The sequence below is a fragment of the Pteropus medius genome, unplaced genomic scaffold (genome assembly GCF_902729225.1).
Source record: "Pteropus medius unplaced genomic scaffold, Ma_sr-lr_union100, whole genome shotgun sequence".
Classification (NCBI taxonomy): Eukaryota; Metazoa; Chordata; class Mammalia; order Chiroptera; family Pteropodidae; genus Pteropus; species Pteropus medius.
This window is the reverse complement of record NW_024352787.1, coordinates 6,908,956-6,930,222: the sequence shown is the minus strand read 5'-3', so window position 1 is coordinate 6,930,222 and position 21,267 is coordinate 6,908,956. Positions and strand designations below refer to the sequence as shown.

The window sequence follows — 21,267 nt, the reverse complement described above, 5'->3', positions numbered from 1 at the left end:
TAAGCCAGCCTTGTAAAGTCTGAAGCAGCTAGTTATCTTGGGGAAAGACCATGGCAAAATAATGAGTATATATTGATTATACACAGTTACAAAATTTAAAATATATCATAGGAAACATGCATTATTCACTCTCAATTAAAATTTGTTAATTTTTAACAAGTGTCCTAATTTATTATGTATTCTCAGTTATGACATTTGTTAGTCATGCCCTACTGAATTCTTTCTCAAATTTGGAATATTTTTCTCATTCTCTTCCAACTGCCAAGCTCTTTGTAACCTAAAGTTCTTTAACTTCATCAGAAACACTCCCCCTTATACTGAACAATTTTTATTTTTTCAATCAATTTTAATTACCATGCACTCCTTCATCTAATCTTGTCTCAATGTTTTTTATGCCATTTGGTGATAATGGCCACTGATGTTTCAAACAGTATTTTAACTACATTTCTCTTTAAATATATTTATGAATTGACAGATGGAACACACAAAAAAACACATTCACCCTGTTTTCTTCTGTTCTTAAAATTAAATTCCATCTTTATACAGTTTTAGTGATTTCATATTTACGTATATTTTCCCATGTAGTCTTCTGCATTGATAAGAAAATTGATTATAACAGTGTATTTTGTATTTTAAATTTTCCCCAAATTAATTTTGCAAATTTTGAAATGTAAGAGATAATTTATGATGGGTGAGATTGGATGCAGTACAGTTGGAAGCAATATGATTGAAAGAAGGCAAAATTCCTCTCAATAGATCCTATGTAATGAATTCCCACTAAGGGTGAAAGTATTATCTTTCAACCTAAATCACACCTTTGGTTAGCGTTTTTGTAACGACAAGTTTAAAATTTATATTCTTTATTCAAATTTAATAATATAAATTTTATTTTTACAATGGAATTTATTGTAGTTGTTTTAAGTTCTAGAGAATAAAAATGAATATATTTTATAACAATTGACAATGGAATACTCAGGTAATTTAGGAAGATCTATGTTGTAAGCTATAAAAGACAAAAGTAATCGATTGCACAGGAGAGTGGTGAAAAAGAATCAAGAATAGTGTCTATCGGAGAAACTATTCTGTATGATACTACAGTGATGGATAAATGTCATTGTATGCTTGTCCTAACCCATCAAATGTACAACATCAAGAGTAAACTTTAATGTAAACCATAAAATTTGGGTGATAATGATGTGTCAATGTAGGTTCATCAGTTGTAATAAATGTATCCTCTGGTGGGGGATGTTGATAATGGGGGAGGCTATGAATGTGTGGGGGCAAGAAGTATATACGAAATCTCCATACATTACTCACAACTATGCTGTGAATCTAAAACTGCTCTAAAATAAAGATTGGAGTTCAAGTTCTTAGCCTGGACACTGGGTTTATAGGGCTGCCATTTACTAGATACAGGACAAAGAAGAGAAAGGAGTTTGAGAGAAGGAGTAAGTGGTGTTCAGAGTTAGACATCTTGATTTTGAGGGTGTCCATGGGATATAGATTTTCATATCTAGTACATGGTTGTATGTGAGAACATTGAGTTCATGGGAACCTCAACTGGAGTTACATCCAGTAAGACTCATAGCATGAAAATGGTGATGGAAGCCTTCTGAGGGATGAGATCGCCCAAAGTGTTGAGTGACCTTAGGGATATTGTTATTTAGTAGGCACAGTAGGAATTTGAAAAAGATTATAAAGAAGTTACTGAAGAGTTAAGAAATGACTTGGAACAATGTTGCCATTAAAGCTAAAGAAATTATTTTCAAGGAGAAAAGTGTTCCATCATGTCAAAAGTTATAAAGAGATCAAATCAGATAAAGAATGCAAAATATTTTAATGTAGCAGTAAAGAGGCAGGTGACTCTTCAATGAAGTAATGGGAGAAGAATCCCAATTGCAGAGTGCTGAAGATCGAAGGGAAGAAGAGGATGTGCAGACAGCAAATACAGAAATGTATCTAAAAAGCTTGGTACTGAACAGAAGATGGTAGGCACTGCTAGGAAATTGGACCTAGGAAGGAATTTTTTAATGATGGTATACATCTCAGCATGTATTAATAGAAAAGGTTATTTAAGAGGTTTTGCTGGAGATACAGGAGAGAAACAATAAGTGATGGAAAAAAGTTCCTTCATAAAAGATGTGGAACTCCAGAGCTCAGGGAATCAAATAGCCTTAGGAAGAGGGACACTTGGTCCTTTTCAGTCAAGAGGGCAAGAGGCAGTGAAATATGGCTGCAGCAAGATTGCAGGCACCTGATTGTGCTCTTAAGATGCTACAGAAGGAAAAAGAGGCAAAGGAGCACAGATTCCAAACTCATAAAACACTTTGTGAAAACCCCTTTCAAGTCATATATTTTTAAATTATTCATGGTACTTAGCTATGTATATGTATATGTATATATATATATACATATATATATGTATATATTTTAATTTATATATATGTAAATGTTTTTATCTAAAACCATAGTATAAAACACTAATATGGAGTATAATAATAGAAGGCAAACCACAAAGAGGTTAGTTGGTATTTGAAATGAGCTTGAACACATAGTCAAATCTAATTCAGAGTGACCTTGGGTCAAAAGGCTTATAAAGCTCCCCTATCCAGTTTACAGAACGTCTAGTTCTTCTCTTTGTAGGAGGTTAATCACAGTACTGTCTAAGGAGATCTGCACCAACCCCTCATCAATCCAATATCTTTTGGACTTGATCCCTTACTATTCTATTTCTCACCACTCCACTTCAGCCCCACCTGCCTTCTTCATAGATAATCCAAGAATGCTCCCTCACACCTTCGGGCCTTTGCTCTGGGTCTTTCCTGTCTAGAATGCTCTTCCCATAGATATCCCCTCAGTTATCCTTCATCTCCTTCAAGTCTCTGCTCAAATCTCACAGTCTCAAAGAAACCTACCCTAACTATCAGTTTAATACTTCACCCTTCCCTCTCCCATTCCTGCAGAACACCATTATCCCACTTTTTATTTTCCATAGTACTGATGATTTATTTACATGGCATGTTTTCTCTTTTTTATCTGTCTCCTTCCATAAGAATGTATGGGCCACTATGGTAGGAGCATTTGTTCTGTTCATTGATGTATTCTGAGTGCCTATAAAAGTATCTGGCACATAATAAGTGCTAACTAATAAGTATCTGTTAAAAGAATGAGTAAATTTGAATAATGTTGTGGTGATTTACTGTATTTCAAAATCATGGTAGTTCCTTTCCTAGAAATACATGCTACATAATTTATAGAAATCTTTCAAAAGTTCTGTGTCCTTCAGTGTATTGTGTGCAAAATGCACTTGAAATATTCACTCATGATCTCTAGTTATAAATAATAACCTTATCTAAAAGTAGATCATACTATAGTGATAAATGAATCTGCATGTCTTCTAAGGAAGTTCCTTGCATTGTAAATATTCAATAATAAGCATTCTTATGGAATTATACCTTCGATGATAAACAACTAAGGTTAATTTGATCACTAGGATGTACAGGGCTGTTTCTGTTAAAGAATAATCTTCCACCATAAAAATTCTTGCTTGAGTGGTTTTCTTTTTAATTTTTGTTATTTATAAAGGAAACACATATACACACACCACACAGTCTCAAGTGTATCAGTCCTTTTATCTAAGAAGTTAACAAGAAGACCAACATGATTATTCTTCTGAAGGAAACGCAAATATTGCTCATATAGTTTCTTAGCTAATCACGTGTCATTTCAATATAGTCAAAAACAATCTGTAAAGATATCAAGGAAAAATTTAAAACGTGCTTTGTGATGAACTACCACTAACATAGCTGCACCAGGTTCCAAGGAAATAGATTATTTCCTCTGAGTGTATCCTGAATTTTATTTATTGCTTACAAGAATAATAGGCAAGTTTTGACATCATTGGAGGAGTTTTGCCTGTGCAATTCCTTAGAAAATTGAATGCTATAGTTAGCACATTCTCCCAGAGCTTATCTTTTATAGTATGGAAAAATCAAACCCCTCCTACATATGGTGTTTGTCCTAGTAATCAGGGAAACCATTATCTGCACTTAAAATTGGCTTCACAGCAGCAGCAGCAGCAGTACTAGCAATGAATTGAAATAAGGTTAGAGAATTAGATTCATTTTGCCGCTGTGGAGACAACCTACTGAGATCTAAAAACAACTAATCGGCCAGTGCATTAATGTAAAGGCAGTGAGAAGGGAAAATGTCAAGCCACATGAAATTTGTAGTAACAAAGAAAGCTTGCTGAGAATCATAGATACAAATATTGTTTACTGGAAAATAATCATGAACTACTTATGTGGTTATGTTCCTTTAATATAAGAATAAATATTTTAGAATGCATTACATTTAAATAAAACATAAACATACCAATAAAGGAAAATATATAGCATATAGAAACATTTAGGCAAGCAAGAAGTGACTGTGTTATTTTAAAGGTCATGTATACTGTACAAAATTCCCTGTGACCATATGAAAAAAACTACAATCACAGTTGACTTTAGTCATTATACTGATAGTACAGCATTATTACACCTAGTTCTCCAAATGCTACTGATTCAATACTGTATGGATTAGACCACTAAAATGCTCCCCCTCAAAATCTCAAATAATCTCAATTTATAAAAGGAGATGTGCTAATCATGTCTATGAACACACACCTCATTTTCTGGAAGGTATCTTATTGGCTTGAAATGCAATACACCCTGGGACTTTTAGAAAATGCATTTTTTTTCTGGTATTTTATCCTGCCAACTATGCCTCATAATTTACATATTTGCTAAAATACAATCATACAAAACAGCCATTTAATAGAGCTCTTGACTCGTAGTAGGTAGTCATTGAACATTTGGTGATTTGTTAAGTACCAATGTCAATGAAACATTTCATCTAGAACAGGCGTGTCAGCAGCCAGATTAGCATGGCTTCCCCCGAGGAGTCAGGATTACCTCATGTCTCACTTCAAACAATTTATTTTTCTTGTATGCATGGCTGGGTTCAAGAGTTCTTTCCTTGTTTTAATTGGATATATTCTTTTTTCCTTTTTTTTTTTTTTTGGTTCAAATCTTTTAATATAGTAAAGACGTCCAATAGAACTCAGAGTTATCTGGAAAACTTTTATACATAAATGTTTAATTTGGACTGTTTCCATATAAAAATGGACATACACATATGAATTTTTTTTAAAAAAAGAAAAAGTCCTGAAGAGGAGACTCCAATCAGAAAGTGACATTTACCTAAACCCATTCATATAACAGGAAGGAATGATGGTAAACACACCTGAAGTAAAAGAATGAGAATTCCATGGCATGACATTCCTTGACACAGAAATTCTCTTTCATCAGGTGAATTAGTTTTGATGACTTCTTCCATGTTTTACTATTATAATATTTATAATTACAAATCTCAAGTATTTGTTAATATGCTAGATACTTCTTTTTTTAGCAATCAATACAATATATACAAGTTAACAAATGTTAACCTACAGCCTCTTTCCAAAATTAAAAGGGCCTAAGCAAGTTAGTACACCACAGGACATATGGAATTCAGGTTTGTTTTACATCTCAGAGGGCAGAAGCACACACCTTAGTATGCCCCTTTTTTCCAGATCACAAAATGCAGAAGTAGGCCCAGGAAGATCTGTGTTTGGACTCTGTCTGTTCTGGGACAGTTTCAAACTGAATCAGAGGTAACTCACTTGGAATATAAAATAAAAGTAATTGTATAATACAATGCACACACAAAAAAATTGTTTTTACCCGCATTATATGAACTTTTGGAAAGGCTACTCACTTCTCCAATTCTTTTTTTATTTTTTAGGCGAGGCAACCCTTGGTTGACCCCACAGATTGCAAGAACCTTGTCAGTTTACAATCCCTTATTTTTTATTTTTTATGCCTATAGCACCTGGTCTTCCTAGGTGATCTCCCATCCAAGTACTAACCAGGCCTGACCCTGCTTAGCTTCTGAGATCAGACGGGATCAGGCTTGTTCAGGGTGGCATGACCGTAGACTTAAACTCCTTATTAATTTATTAATTTACTTTTTTATGGTGACATTGGTTAATGAAATCCAATAAGTTTCAGCTGTACACTTTAACAGTAAGGCATATATATATTTACGCTGTGCGTTCACCTCCCATAGCCATATCTTTTACTGTCACCACATATTTGACCCCCTCACACCCAATTCAATTTTGCATACTCAGACTTAAGGTCACCATCCTCTCTTTGGAATGACTTTTTGTGTTTTTGTCCTATGACTCATGCATGCTTCTTGTTGTGCGTCCCACCCTGGACACAAAAAAGGCTCACAATTTGCCTTAAGACATGTTTCAAAAGTACAATGATTCACTCCTCTGTAGTCCTTCATAGTATCAAAGCACATCTTTAAACCACGAGGAAAAGACCCAAGATGTTGATAAAATTAACTCATACCACCAACTAATCATAATTTGCAAAAATCATCATTCACTTTTCATTTTCACTTAGTAGTCACAATTTCCTATAAGAAATGTTTTTAGAGTCAATAATAAATGTGAGACACTGTGGTAAATGCAAGGAGTCATACACTAATCTCTAGGGTTAAAGTCAGTGTCATGGCCATTTTGTGAGCAGAAATTTCAGTAAAAAAGAACACTTGAATTTTATTAGTTTAGAATTTTAACTCTATTAGTAAGCCCATTTTCACTTTATAGTCATAAAAACATTATAAGCAAAAGAAATTTATCCCTAATTTTATATATGGATATAAATAAGCAAATTTTCACATATTCAATTCACTGATTTCTCTTAAAAGATGTATGTAAAATATTTTAGATATATAACCCATTTGAATTTCTACATTTTATACACAAGAGAATTGAGATTGGTCCAAGATCATAAAGCTGTTAGTGAAAGAATCAAGGCAGAGTTTTTTTGACTACCTTAGAAGACTTTTAACTGCATAACTAGACTCTATGTATTTGCTACAAAAATTTGAGGCCTTATTAACTAACTTTTCAAACATGAAATTTGCAGTAAGAATATCTGATTTAAAAAAAATACAACTATGTTCCAATATGTTAAAAAAATGAATGAAACCTGTGTTTTGTAGACTTTTGCATGAACAATTCTATAGTGAAGATGAGCAGTAAATATTTCCCAACCATCTAAACAGACAAGCCAGGCAGAGAACTGCAGCCGTGGGGGAAAGTGTTGATGTGAGAACATAAGCATTCCACTCATACAAGCAGTGGCATTGTTTTTCATAGAAGCTGTTGCAAGGGGACCAAGATGTAAACTGTAGCCACATGTTCAGCAGAAATATTGAAGAGACTTTGTTTCTCTGTAGAAGAATTTCTTCATGTGTTTATTACTGCTTGGATGTACACCATAAATTTCTGCATAAAGGTCATAAGACTGTGATGATACATCACAAACCAGGTTGTAATAACATGTTGACTATATAGGAAAACTGTGTAAAGAACTGGAGAATAAAGAGAATAAACAACATTAAGGCCAGTGTATGAATTTAAAAAAAAAAAGAAAACACTGATCAGATGCCCTTAAAAAAAGCCTTCTAAGGAAATTTTTGATTCCCACAGGTATGAGTAAAATATTTTACGATTGAGTTAAAGTCATTCTTTTTATGAAATCATTTCAGTTGTAAGCTTTCATAAGATTATAGTTATATGATAACATTTCTCTTTAGAATGAGACAAAGAAGACAATTCTTATAATTAAATCTATTAACTGCTTTAATATTTTGCAATTCAGAATTTCCTCCGATGTATTATATCTAAAGCAGAATATCATCTGATGTCTGCAATATAATTTCTTTTTCTGTTTGCAGACATTTGGAACATAGTTCTTTCATTGTTCTCTCTTTGATTCCTAGATCAATTGTGTAAAGAAGAATTTTTGCATTTTTAAAGAACCTATACATTTGTGAATTTATATAAAAAGTAAAATTGTTTTACTGTTAAAAGTAAAAATTTTAACAGCTCTTTGATGATAAGAGTTTTGAATACATGAGTTAATTCAAAGTGATTGTTACACTCATGTAAATTTGTTTTGTTAAAATCTGTTATCAATACTATATCCCAGCATAGGTACCTTTGAACTGTGGCCGACACTCCCCGCCAAAACATACCGCATTTATATATTTGAATGCCTTGCTGCCCCAATGATTCTGCCTGTGAAGTCCTTTAATCTAAATGTCTTGTCATTGCCTAGTGAGCTATTAGTTTATACAAACCTGCTGTGCTAAGCATCTATTACAACAAACCTGCTGATGATATATTGATTTTTTAGTTTCAGTGGTCCCCCTTGAGATGTTAGAGCAGCTGTGTTTTTTGTAAGATTCTACTGAGTCTAGAGCATACTCACATTATCTATTCAAACTAATTCAAGATAGTTAATCACTAGTGAATGCATCACCTGTTGAAGATCCCATCTAATAGTAAAGACCAATTATCAAATTAATTAATTATAGCTTTACACATATCAAAACTATTTTTTTTTACTTTTGTGAGTTTATTTATAATATCTGATAAAGTGCTTCTCAGCTGGCATTTGTGTAATAAACTTTTATTGTATATGCAGCATGTATTCATATGTCCACGCATTTATGAAAAAGGCTCAGCTGAGTGTGTATGTAGTTGGATATTAAACTTCTTAAGGACTATTTACATCTCAATGAAAAAAGAATTAGAATATTCCCAGGTAACAAATATTGATAACTTTTTCTCTCATCCACAACAGACACTAAGATCTTTAAGTGTGTGTGTGCATGTTTGTGTGTGTGTGTGTGTGTGTGTGTGCACGCGAGCGCGCGCATCTGTGAAATCACTGCTAGGTAATGTTAATTAAACTATGGCATGTATTTTCAGTCTCTCAGTGCTTGCTTACATATGCAGATTAAATTAATATATCCCATGAAAAGACTTGTATTTTAACGTAGCTATGTGATTTTATAGAACAGATCTAAAATTTAAGGCATGATACATCAGTAAATTAAAATTTTCTCACATGAAATCTTTATTTCAAATGTTCATGAAGTTTTAAATGGACAGAGTTACCAAATATCTAAACAGACTAAGCTTACAATTTTTTAGATAGTATCCAAAACGATTATTTCAATTTGGTATAACAGATAGTATGAGGAAACAAAAGTCAACAAATAGAAAAAAGTAACACATGGAAACTTTATAGCTGAGTTTTTTGAATGCCTCTCGCTATGATTCTATCTTTGTAAATATACTGAATTTAGAATAAAGCAGAAAGATTAAATTGATGATTCAACTCCCTAAACCAAGATTAGATGGACGAATCATATCCCCAAATCAAAGCATTAGTAGAATGTCTAACAAATTACAGTATTAAACAGTACATTAGCCTCAAGGCAAAGATGAAAGAATATTACCTTCAATCTGTCAAACCAGTTATTTTTGGTTATACTGGTTACAGTTTTTACATTTCTTAGAGTTAATTATAACATAGACTTATTACGTAAATTGAAAGTACTGTGTACCCTAAGTAAAAAGAGTAATTGAGACTGAATACCTACTAACAATTGCATATCATGGAAAAAAAACTTTCAAAGACTTCAAATATATCCATATCTCTAAAGGAATATTTACATGTTTAATGTAGTCTAATATGGAGGCTTTTAATGTTATTTTAGACATCTCAATGAGAAAAACTTTGATTTTAGTTTATCAATAGTAAATAGTCTATATAAAAAATGTTGTTCAGAAGACAGTTATATAGATTAATGCTATTTGCCTGAAGAATGCTCTACATGTTTTAAATATTAACAAATTTATACATTGTGAAATAAAAAAAAATATTTTAGAAAGATGTCTCCTGGCATTTCCCTCATTTAAACTTAAAAAGTCAGAAACGGTTCCAGAGATGAATGCAGTAGAACATTTTAAAAGGAAGAATTTTGTAGTTGATACGAGATTATTGATATGTACACTAAGTTCACAATACTAATGTAGTAGAGACATCTGAAAGGAAGGAGATATACATTGGACAGCTATATTGCAATTAAAAAAGATGAGGAAGATCTGGTATCATTCTTAAATGTCGGAAATTTTGTCTATGCCATTACTTCTGTTTCGTGTCTCAAAAGTATGAGAATCTTTGAATTGGTTCTGATTATGCTTAGATATAATACACATGTAAAATATTGATAACCACATTAAAGAAATTTTTGTATAATTAAAGAGATAAAGTATGCAGTATTTTGTCTCATAGTTTAATGCTAAAACTCATTTTGATTTGAACTTATATTTGCAATATGTTTTGAATTTTATATTACAAAAATAAGTGTCTTTTTTCATTTGATCTCACAATACTCTTTTTGACAAATGGTATTTATTTTAATTTTCATTTAGATATGACAGAAAGAAAGATTGCGAAGTTTAAAGAAATAGGCACTAGTAAAATTAAAACTAGAACTACGTTACATTATTCCTAATCATGTATACCTATATAGAATCAACTTTTTATGTTATGAATAAATCTGCAACTAATTATTATTCATCATTTCTTTTTAACATAGACAGTTTCATTTTCCTCTTTCTTGTATTACCACACATCCCTGTGGTGGACTTAAGATACCTGTTACATAGGTTCTAAATTATAATTTAGTTTAACCTTTAAAATATAGTCTTCTCAAAGAAGTATGGTTACAAATTTCTTACACATTATTAGTAAAAATATATGTTATTTTAGGTAATATAAATGGAAATCAAAGTAATTGTATACATTTCTAAATAGAATGCCATGTTTTAAAGGCAGAGATGTAGTTATTTAAACATAAATATGATGCTAGAAATGATGACACCTCATATATTGCAAAAAGAAAAAAGGATTCATTTGTAGCACTCCCCTAAATTATACCTAACAATATAAATCTTTTTTCTTCATCTATTACAATTTTTAATAACATAATCATAATGAACTAATTCACTCAGGTCAAGCAGATGGAATGGGAGTGGGCAAAAAATCATTCAAATTATACTTTTTGCAGCTTTAAGCAAATTTAGCAGCCATATTATTCAGTTTTTAGATGTTTGCCTTTCTTATATGTAGTCTATTGTTCTCTTAATTGGAAAAACTAATTAAAATGTGCAGAAGTGAATCAGATTAGATGTGTGTTAAGAGAAAAACATTTGTTTTCAGAAGTCCAACATATTGAAGGCACTGACATTGTAGCTAAAAAGTCTGTTGTCTGACAATCTGGGCACTTGTTCAATTGAATCTATCACATTTTGAATACATAAATATCTAACATTTGTTGCTGTCACTTTTGGATAAAATTTTACCATGGCTCAATCAAGGGCAAGAGAAAAGAAAGCTTGCTTTTATTTGTATATCTTCAGCAGCCGATATGGAAAATATTTCCGGAAGAAAGCTGAGGGTCTTCCAAGCATCTGAAGATGTCTCTCCCTTTCCTTGCAGTACCCTTTCTACAGATCATGAAGCTCAATGAAAAGATGAAGACAAGGTTAAAGGCATATAAAGAAAAGTGAAAGTGAGTATAGAAAATAAAATCTCGAAAGGGCACTTGGTAAAGTAAACTTTGGAAACCGCTTCTAAAAAAACAAATTTGAAGGCTCAAAAATGACAGAAGTTGCCTTACTTGAGGTTTGGCCTAGTTATTTTATTATATATACTTTCTGATTTTTAAATCTGGCTGTAATACACATGTTCAGTGGTGACTGAGCTTTCCCCAGCTAGACTGGCACATAATGAGCTATATAGTTCATAGAGTTTCAAAAATACCGAAGAAGAACGAAGAGCTCAGTGTCAGAGAAACATCTCTAAAGAGAAAGTTCAGATTCTGGCAAGTTTTCCTTTCTTTAAATACTGTTTTAGACCACATGATATTATTAACATATTTTCACTTTCTTCAACATGAAAAACAATACTCAAATGTTCTATGTGTCAAATAGGTGCATTAATTCATAACAATGCTATTATTTTATGACCTTTATGGTATTATCTTTGGGAAGCACATGTAATCTGTATGTTACCTGATGCCTCCTTAAACGAAGGGCTTGATATAATTAAAAGTCTCCCAGGAATTCCATGTCTAACTCCCTTGTGCTTTTCTCTGTTTCATCTCTCAGTTAAGAGCAGTCTGCATCCTTCTGCCTCATATGACATAGGGCCTTGAATGGTCCACCCTTCTGCTGGTTTCTAAAAATATTTTGGACACACTCAGCATTTTGTGATGCTTAGCTAATTTACAGATGGTCAATGAATGAGGCAAAAGGGATCTCATCAGCCACTGAAGCCCTTCTGCCATCTTTCCTCTGCAACCTTTTTTGAGCCCAAACTCCTGATATGTGTCCCTCCTCATTGTGCACAATCTGTTGCAGAGAGAGTCCAACCACTCTTCCTCCTTAACCTCACTTTTCCATGATATCTCTACTGTTTCTGTAGTAGCAATAGCCTATAGGGCCAGTTTATCTTCTCTAGTCTCTCTAAATTTTGATAAATGGATACTATCAATTACACACACACCAAAAATCTTCAAATAATTGGGAATTTATACAGAGGAATGGGAATGAGGAAAAGAACAAAAAAGTAATGAAAAACAAGAAGACATAAATACGGTTCTGTTTCACACTTTTTTTGTTTTAAAGGATTTATCATTTTAATATATGAGAGAAATCAATTGATAAAAATATTTCAAAGGGAAATACCAAATTTCTTTAATGAACAAACAAAAATAAGCAAATTATTTTCTTGAGTCCTAGGGAAAATATTTTACCTTTTCTGCTAAATATAATAGTCAAAATCAAACTAGAAAAAAAGTAAAACTACGAGGACTAGTAATTTCACACTCTTAACTAAAATACATTCTCCAGATAATTAAACTATTATACTTTCCCTAAGAAAGATTATTTCCCCATGCTAACTAGAAAATGGTATTACTGTGACATTTACTCTTGAATATAAAAAGCATTAAAAATTGTGAAATTCAAACTAGAATGATCAACTAGGAAAACTTATTTTTTTCCTCTGATTCTTCTAGAAGTACCTACCATACGCTTAGGATAACACACTCCCCATAAATCTGAAAATAATTAATGTCTTAAAAAATATATATTCCTCTACTTATTCTCATTAGTTATAGGCTGCTTCATTTAGAAACAATGTTGCAATCACTCTTTACATAATGGTAGAATCTTAGGATCACATACAAAATCATTGACTTCTGTAGATAGTCTCTTTATAGGAGACAGCAAGCTACTGCTTCACAAATTGATTAAGATCACTTGGACATTTAATTTATCTTTCAGTTCTCTGTAGTCTTTCATAGCTAAAAGTTGAGTACTTATCAATGATTTTATGAGAGAGTACAGATTAATGAAATGTATTTAGAGAGATGATTCTGCATCTTAATAGTTAATGTGTGTCTTTTTTATTATTCGAGTACTAAAGTCATCTATATCCTGCAGAGTTATGTAGATTATTTTCTTAGGAATACATAAACGATATTCCAAAAACAGTCGTGATATTTTCTTCTTTTCATATGATTCTCTACTTCTTATTGTAGATTCTCTGCTTCTTAACTGTGATTGAGTGTGTACATTGTAAAAAGGGAGACAGAAGTCGGTCCTAGACATTGTAGGAAAATGATATGCTAAAAAGCTTTTAAACCAAGGGAAAAAAAAAGAACAAGACAGAGTTTCCTACACCTAAGAGACACAACAGATACTCCAATATTTTTTTCAGTTAAGAATACAGGCCACTAGATCATTTTTCACAAATACAGATTCTTCAAAAACATGTTATCTAACATGCATCTAAAAAGGCATTTCTAAAGATTCGAGGGTACGTACTTTGCTCTCCATCTATTCAAGTTTCTAACTAAACTCCCACTCTGAATAACTGACTCCTCTGTTACAGTTTAGACTATGCAGTTATTTTATGATTTTTTCCCTCTATTTTTCATTGCTTTAACAATAAATGATTACGTTTCTTGTGATTTTATTCTAAAGGAATATAGGGCATTGACTATTCTTAGAGTATTTTCCTATTCTTCAGAAAAGAATGGAAGGTGGAAATGGTGCTGCACTAGACAGCCTAAAGTTGTACTTCAACCTCATGAAAACTTGAACTCCAACAAACTGCCTTGCCATGGCAACTTGCCTCATCATTTGGACAACACATTAGGCAGGTTAGTTTTTCCAGTCCCATTTCATCCTAATCTCTGTAATCAACATTGTTCAAATCCATCACATGATGTCTTAGACTCAAACATTACAAGTTGGAAAGCTGATATCACTGCTTTATCACAGATACACTCTCTACCTTCTTTCTTGGCTGTATGTTCTTAGACTGTACTCTTCAGGTAAAATTCAGATTAACATCCCCTCTTTCATTTTTTCCTTACCTTTATAGCCTGTAACATTAATCATTAACACTATCCATTGTTAAGTTTATTATTCTTGTTATCTCCTTATGTGATCTTAAATTCCTGGTAAGCAAAGTCATTTACCGATATTCTGCATAATACAGAAAATATGTCTTAAACATGGTAGGTTCTCAATCAGAATTTTTTTAACTAGAAAATATGTTGAAAGGCTGAGGGAGGCGGGTATCATATTGATATGTACCATTGTGTATTTTGTGTTCATTTTCACCCTATGTTTTGTAGACACCAGAGCTGGGATTATATGAATAACTTAGGGAAATATATTAAATAGATTTCCAAGGTATATCAATTCCTGAAAACAAAAGAAAGACTACCTCATCAAAAAAATTAACAAATTATCTTTCAGCTATTATCAAACAGTCAAACATTTTAAAAATGTAAACAAAACCTTAAAAAGTTACAAGAATTTTATACTGTATCATGGCAGAACGGTAACTGAAGACATTTCTCTACTTTTAATACTATTGCTATAATTCACTGAGTTTTAACTTTTCTCACACATGATTGCTGAGAAAACTAACCCTACATCCCAAAGATAACCTATGTTTGCCATTTTTATAAAATAAATATCCACTTTATAGTACAACCATGAAATAATTCTTCCCTTGGTAGACAACACAAATACTTCAGATTAGTTCCTTAATATTGTGAATTACAATTTTAATTTTGGCAGCTGCGTAAGAGATTGTATTAGAATATACTATTTTTCTTATTTAAATGTAGTGGCCGCTATTGGTAAAGTATATAAAAAAGCATAAATTAGACTTGCATTGTGCAATTTAAAGATAAAACTCATGTCTCCCAAATAAAGCAGAATATAAGCGGTTCTTCATGTGTTGTGCAGTTATTTCACATTGTCATTTCAGTAGAATGTTTATTAGAATTAAATCTTCCAAAAATTTTTCTCACAATGATTATGAGAATTTTTCAGAAATCCAGAAGTCATGGATGCATGCTTCTACCAACAGATTTTTTTTCTTTAAAACAAAATTCACATATTTTCCTAAAGAGCATGCCTCCAAAATAGAGGGATTTGGACCCTCTCTGATCCCAGCTAATTAGCATTTAATGGCTTTTTGGAGGCATATGACTATAAATGCTCTTTTCTTCTCCTTTCGGAAACTAACTGCGAACAGTAGGCGTTTTTAAAAATCAACTAATTGTTGTTTGTTGTCGCAAAACTCTCCCAATTCACACCTCAATTTACCTTTTAAGATTATGTCTCTTTAAAGCCTGACTGGATCCACTCTTATCCTCTCTCCTATTGTCCTTCAAACTGCATTTCCAATTTCTCCATACACTCCTTAGTGGACAGGTAGAAAAAAGAGTGATAATGATGTGGAAATGTTGTGGACAGGTGTCAAGTATGCCCAGGCTCCAGTTACTCTGTCTCATAGCCAAGATGCTTAACGTCTTTGGGCCTCGGCTACAATACAAAAAGGCCAGATTAAATGATGTCTAATTTTTCTTTCAGCAATAAAATTCTGATTCTAAATATAGAAATGGGATACATATTCTTTCTGGTCACCAGGATGCCACTTAGCATTTTACTGAAATTACGCTGTAAGAAATAGGAGTGCAACATAAAGCATGACTCAATCACTAATGACATCCAACCCAACCACCACAGCCTAATTTCTTCCTTACTGATTTATCCCAACACACACACACATGTGCACGCACGCGCGCACACACACACACACACACACACACACACATCTTCCATAAATCCACATTCTCTTTGAAAGTGCCACTTATTTTAGTTAAACTTTTACTAAACTAGTCTTTAGTAATGGTATTTAATCTCCATGTGGCTTAAAGTTACAAGCCAAGGAGTCTGTGTGTGGTGAACATGTGGTCATGAACAAGAAGAAATCTGAATTTAAAGGGCAAAAAGCAATGGAAAATGGAAGCCAGCCGACTAACTTTGTTTTTCCAGCTGTTTTGCTTGTTTAAAAAATTCTAATAAAACAGATAACATTTCTTACTAGCCTCATTAGTTTTCTCTATGTAAAATGACAATGCAGAGCAGTGTTCCCTACATCCAATGTTCAGAAACAGTGATCTTTTAATTTTTAAAATCTATTTCCTGACCATGCTTAACAAAGTGGCAAACTTTCATAAAGATGTTAAATAAAAATCGGCAGAAATTCAAATTCAAATTCCTAATATGTATGTCAAACTACAAATTAGCACAGAATGATTAGAAAATTATAGAGATTATTTAGTTTAAACATAAAAGGGTCTCAGTAATATATGAAATCTATAGAAATCTTAGAAACGATTCTGGACTTTAAAAACACACAGAGGAGAATGTCTCAAAAAATTTCTTGTTAAATCACCAAACTGCTATCTCATTTTCTAAATTATGGTTGTGATCTGGAAAAATCAAGGTGATGATTCGATTCAGGGCTAAGAATAAGTTTAACCTACAGAAATTAAATATGTTAATTTCTCTCATTTTAAAAGTTTTTTTCTATAATCCATTCATAACATTGACTGATCTTTAGGCCTATGATATTAGTATATGAATGAAGTTTGTAGTCACTTTGTAATTAATGATTTTCATAATACTTCCTTAAATGCTATGAAATAAAAAGAAAAATAGAGAGATACAGTAATGTGAATATAAGATTTATGTTTACTTTTCATATTAATCATAGTCAGTAGCCCTACACTATTTTTAGCATAACCACAATATTATCATTCACATTACAATATGATTTTTAAATTGCTTTAATTTTCAATTTGCTTAAATAGATCACTGTCTTTAGAATAGTCCTACAACTACAAATATTAGATTCGTCTTTCAAAATTTATAATAATAATGCAATTGTAGAGAACTTGAAAATGCTTCAAAACTCAATAAAACCAGGATCATAAAGTGATTACTTAGGTACCCACTGGTATCATCATTTGCATCAAATCAAGGTAATGGTAAAATCTCTCATCTTTCCTTTAGTCACTTCAACTATGGGAATTCTTTCTCATTTCACTATCCCCAGATGTTGTTATTTAACTAGGCCTCAGTCATATATCTAATATCAAAAACAGGTATGGCTCAAGTTACCTTTTGTAAAAGGGCTTACAATTTAAAAGAAAAGAAAGAAGATAGGCTAGAAAGGAAAACAAAATGGTCATCTTGGCAGCCACCTGAACCAGACTAATAGTGAACTGGAAGCCCAGGTGGACTACACTAGTAGCTCTCACAGTTGAATGGATCTCATCAACCACAGTGGTCGTTTTTCAGAACTCGCTGTCACAGGGTTATTTGTTGACCCTTAGTCTAGTCTTGCCATCCTGTGACCCAGCTCGTCTACGTCTTAGTTCCTCTTCCTTCTGTGCTAACTTTTTTGTATTCTGCTTCTTCTGGAATCAACCTCTCAGTAAAGAAAACCTGATGAGCGCGTGTGTGGCAGGGTGGCGAAGCTTGTGGAGCATTACCCTCAGAGAGAGATAGGGTGAGACATGCTCAGAGGCACACAGACCCTTAGGCAGCATGGCAGAACTGCCCAGCAGCCAGCATGGGCCTGACCAATCCGCTGGCATACACACTCTGGAAGTTACTAATTCTACTCACTTCTTCTCCCACTAGTCTCCCTTTTAGTAAGTATTAGAAAAATGAAGATCTAAAATGAACAACAGCCAGACAAAATTGTTTCCTGGGTTGTGGGACAGTGAATATAAATATTAAATTTAAGAATTTCCATCAAAACATAAAAATATAAAACAACAAAAGATCCATTAAAAAGTCAACATTCTTTTCCTTTGTTCCTTGTGAGATAAGTAGATCTCCAAAGGGAGGTAATGTCTCCTTTTGTGGGGGTGGGGACTATAAGAAGTATTTAAAAGTAAAAGGGCTACTTCAGTAAGCTTTAGGACAGAGTTTTCAAACTTGCCTATATGCCCAGGTCAATTCCAGCCTCTCTTCCTGAACACCAGAGAAGAAAGGTGAAAAAGGATAAGTGAAAACAAGAAAAGGTATACATGACAGGGCACACAGATAAAAGAGAGTGCTCAGAGATGAAGAAAAGGAAAAAAATGAGAATCATGAAAATTGAAGAGCAGAATGATAACTAGCTGAGAGAAAACTGTTTGAAGCTGTTTAATTGGTTGCAAGATTTGATACTGGAGGAAACAAAGAACTGAATAGAAATTCAGGCTAAGAAGGTTAAAAAGGTCGCATTTACAGTTTTAAGATTAAAGGTACTGTGCTACTTTGTTTTAGATTAATAACTTTTAGTTTGTTATTCAGTACATTTATGAACTGATAGTATAGTTAGATAGTACAGAAGAATGGACCATACGTTTATTGTAATAAATACATAATGAAACTTTCTAAACTCTTCATGAACTTGCAAATTATATCTTTTCTTTGTACTTACAGCTTGACATGTCTTGTTAAAACTCTGGCCAATTATCATTAAAGAATAACAAGAGAGAATTTAGACACAGTATATGTTGACTATTTACAAAAGATTTATTTTTTCTAAATAATTTCCCAAATTATTTAGTACTGAGCTCCATGTATAAGAATAAAATGGAAACAAAAATAAAGACATATGTCAAACAATTACAACACATGCACATGCATCTGTATATTTATGAAAAAGAAGTTGTGCTATTGTTGATTCCCCTCAACAATGTAGAATAAACGTTCTAACATGCCCAACTTTCTCAACTTATTCTTTCATAACAAATATCTTCCTAAATGAAGACAAAAGTAAATGTATTATTTTGTTTGATTTGAGCATCATGAATATGATATATACATTTTTAGGAAGATATGATACAAACCTTGTGTTATGATTTTTACTTATTTTTCTCTAATTATAATTTCCTTGAAAGAAGGAATTCTATTTTTCTCTCTTATGCTCCAATACCACCATGGAGACAGCATTCTTACAAGACCTATTGCTTTATCTAGAAATTATTTGTTGGTCATTGTGCCCCAATCTAGACCAAGAGCAGAAAACTCTATGTTGGTGAGGTTCAGACAGGTAACATAGATGAGTAAAGGAAACCATGCTAGAAGGAGACAGCCCTGCACAGTCCCCCAATGTCCTTCCTAGATCTTCTGAGTTTCGAAAAAAAATGAGAAATTACATCATCGACTGACATCTCCTGACTCTTAAATGTTAGTTAATTAGTTTTTAAATATTATGGGAGTCAAGGACATCCTTTTCTTGGCTTGAGATCACATTTAGAATAATGTTTCTTAATATAACTAGGCAATACATTGCTTAAGAGCATGGAATATATCCTAGTCACCTTTTAATTTCCTCACTTTATACACAATAACAATAATACTTAACATTTAGTATGTTTTTACTGTGTCATGTCTTGCTAAGTGTTCTACATATGTTACCTCATTTAATATTCACAATGATATTAACAAGTAGGAATTGATTTAACCTTACTTTATAGCTTACTAAATAAAATTTAGGAGGTTGAGGAAATTGCCATGAGTTATAAAGCTCATAGTGGTAGAGCAAGATTTCAAACCCAGGCAATTTGCTCCTGTGCCTGACTTAGGCTTTATGCATTTGCCTTAGTGGAGGTTGTGTAAAACAGTCAATTGATTCCATTTAGGTTTAAATCAAGGAAAGATAATAGTTAGGGGGGCTTATTCACTACTGTCCTATAAACCATTCGTTAAAATTACATAAAGAAAGTCCCTCGTATAACAAATAAATTTATAAAAAATAGTCCTTTCATTGCTAGTTTATTGTACTGCAATATAAATACTCCATTACCTTTTTCCTCATTACTACTGAGATAACACAGGGATAAGAATGAAGTATGAACAATGTGTCATTTGTACTTCAGTGTGTGTTCCTTAGAAAAGAAGATGTTAGATATATGGCCTGCCTGGCTTAACAGTAAATCGGGAAACACTGCACTATAACACTTCGTTTTGTACATTGCACTAAACAGTTCTGGTGTGACTGTAGGGAGAAAATACATCACAGTTTTGCCAAACGAAGTGGGTGGTACAAGGAATTACTGCACTTCATTTTGGTAGATGAACTCTAGAAATGAATTAGGAACCTAAATATCATTAGAAAGCCAAGCAATTTTTTCCAGTTGTCAAGTTAGAATTAAATGATAATTTGGGTTTTATTAACAATACTTTAAAACACATAAGTGAAATATTCCATGAAAAATAAAAACTACCTTTGACCCATGACCCTACAATTTACTAATGTTGCTTATTTTAGTATTTTACAAAGGTAATTTAATTCAGCACAGCATTTTTTTTTTCACACCATTCAGAGAACTGCAGTTGTGAAATTTGTATTTTGACACACAGGGAGTTGTATTTCTATAGTCTACTTAGCCAGATATTGGTATTTTACTCCTGAAAATATTTTAAGCATTTAATTCTTACTTGTCAGTTCCTCATTCACTTCACTTAGTCTATAAATTTTGCAAGACTTGCTACCAAATCCTAAATAATAGGAGCACACTAAATCTAAAAGAAATGATTATATATAAATATATATATCTCTATAGAAATACATATATAGATATATATATATATCCTTCAATTAAAGATAATCAATAAAGTTATAGGTGGAAGTCCAGAAACAATAATATCTTAATTTGATCTGACTAAAATCCTAAAAGCACACAATGTCCTAGAACATCATTTGCTGTTTCATTTAGTATGATAGCTATCCAATTATCCTCCTCTTTTTAATCTGCTTCCAATGAGCGAAATATGTTTTTTTGAATTTTTTGGTATTAGGCATGTTGTACATTTTTTGGTATTAGGCATGCTGTACATTAAACTTATACATTCCATAAAAACAAATTTTT

At 32.5% G+C, this 21,267-nt stretch overlaps 1 protein-coding gene and 1 pseudogene across 2 annotated transcripts in view; both read right to left on the bottom strand.

The window, feature by feature from the left end:
- Positions 1-21,267, bottom strand: part of SEMA3C (semaphorin 3C) — a 159,237-nt gene that overhangs the window by 118,749 nt on the left and 19,221 nt on the right. The window lies entirely within an intron of this gene.
- LOC120592058 (uncharacterized) lies at positions 5,899-6,017 on the bottom strand (annotated as a pseudogene).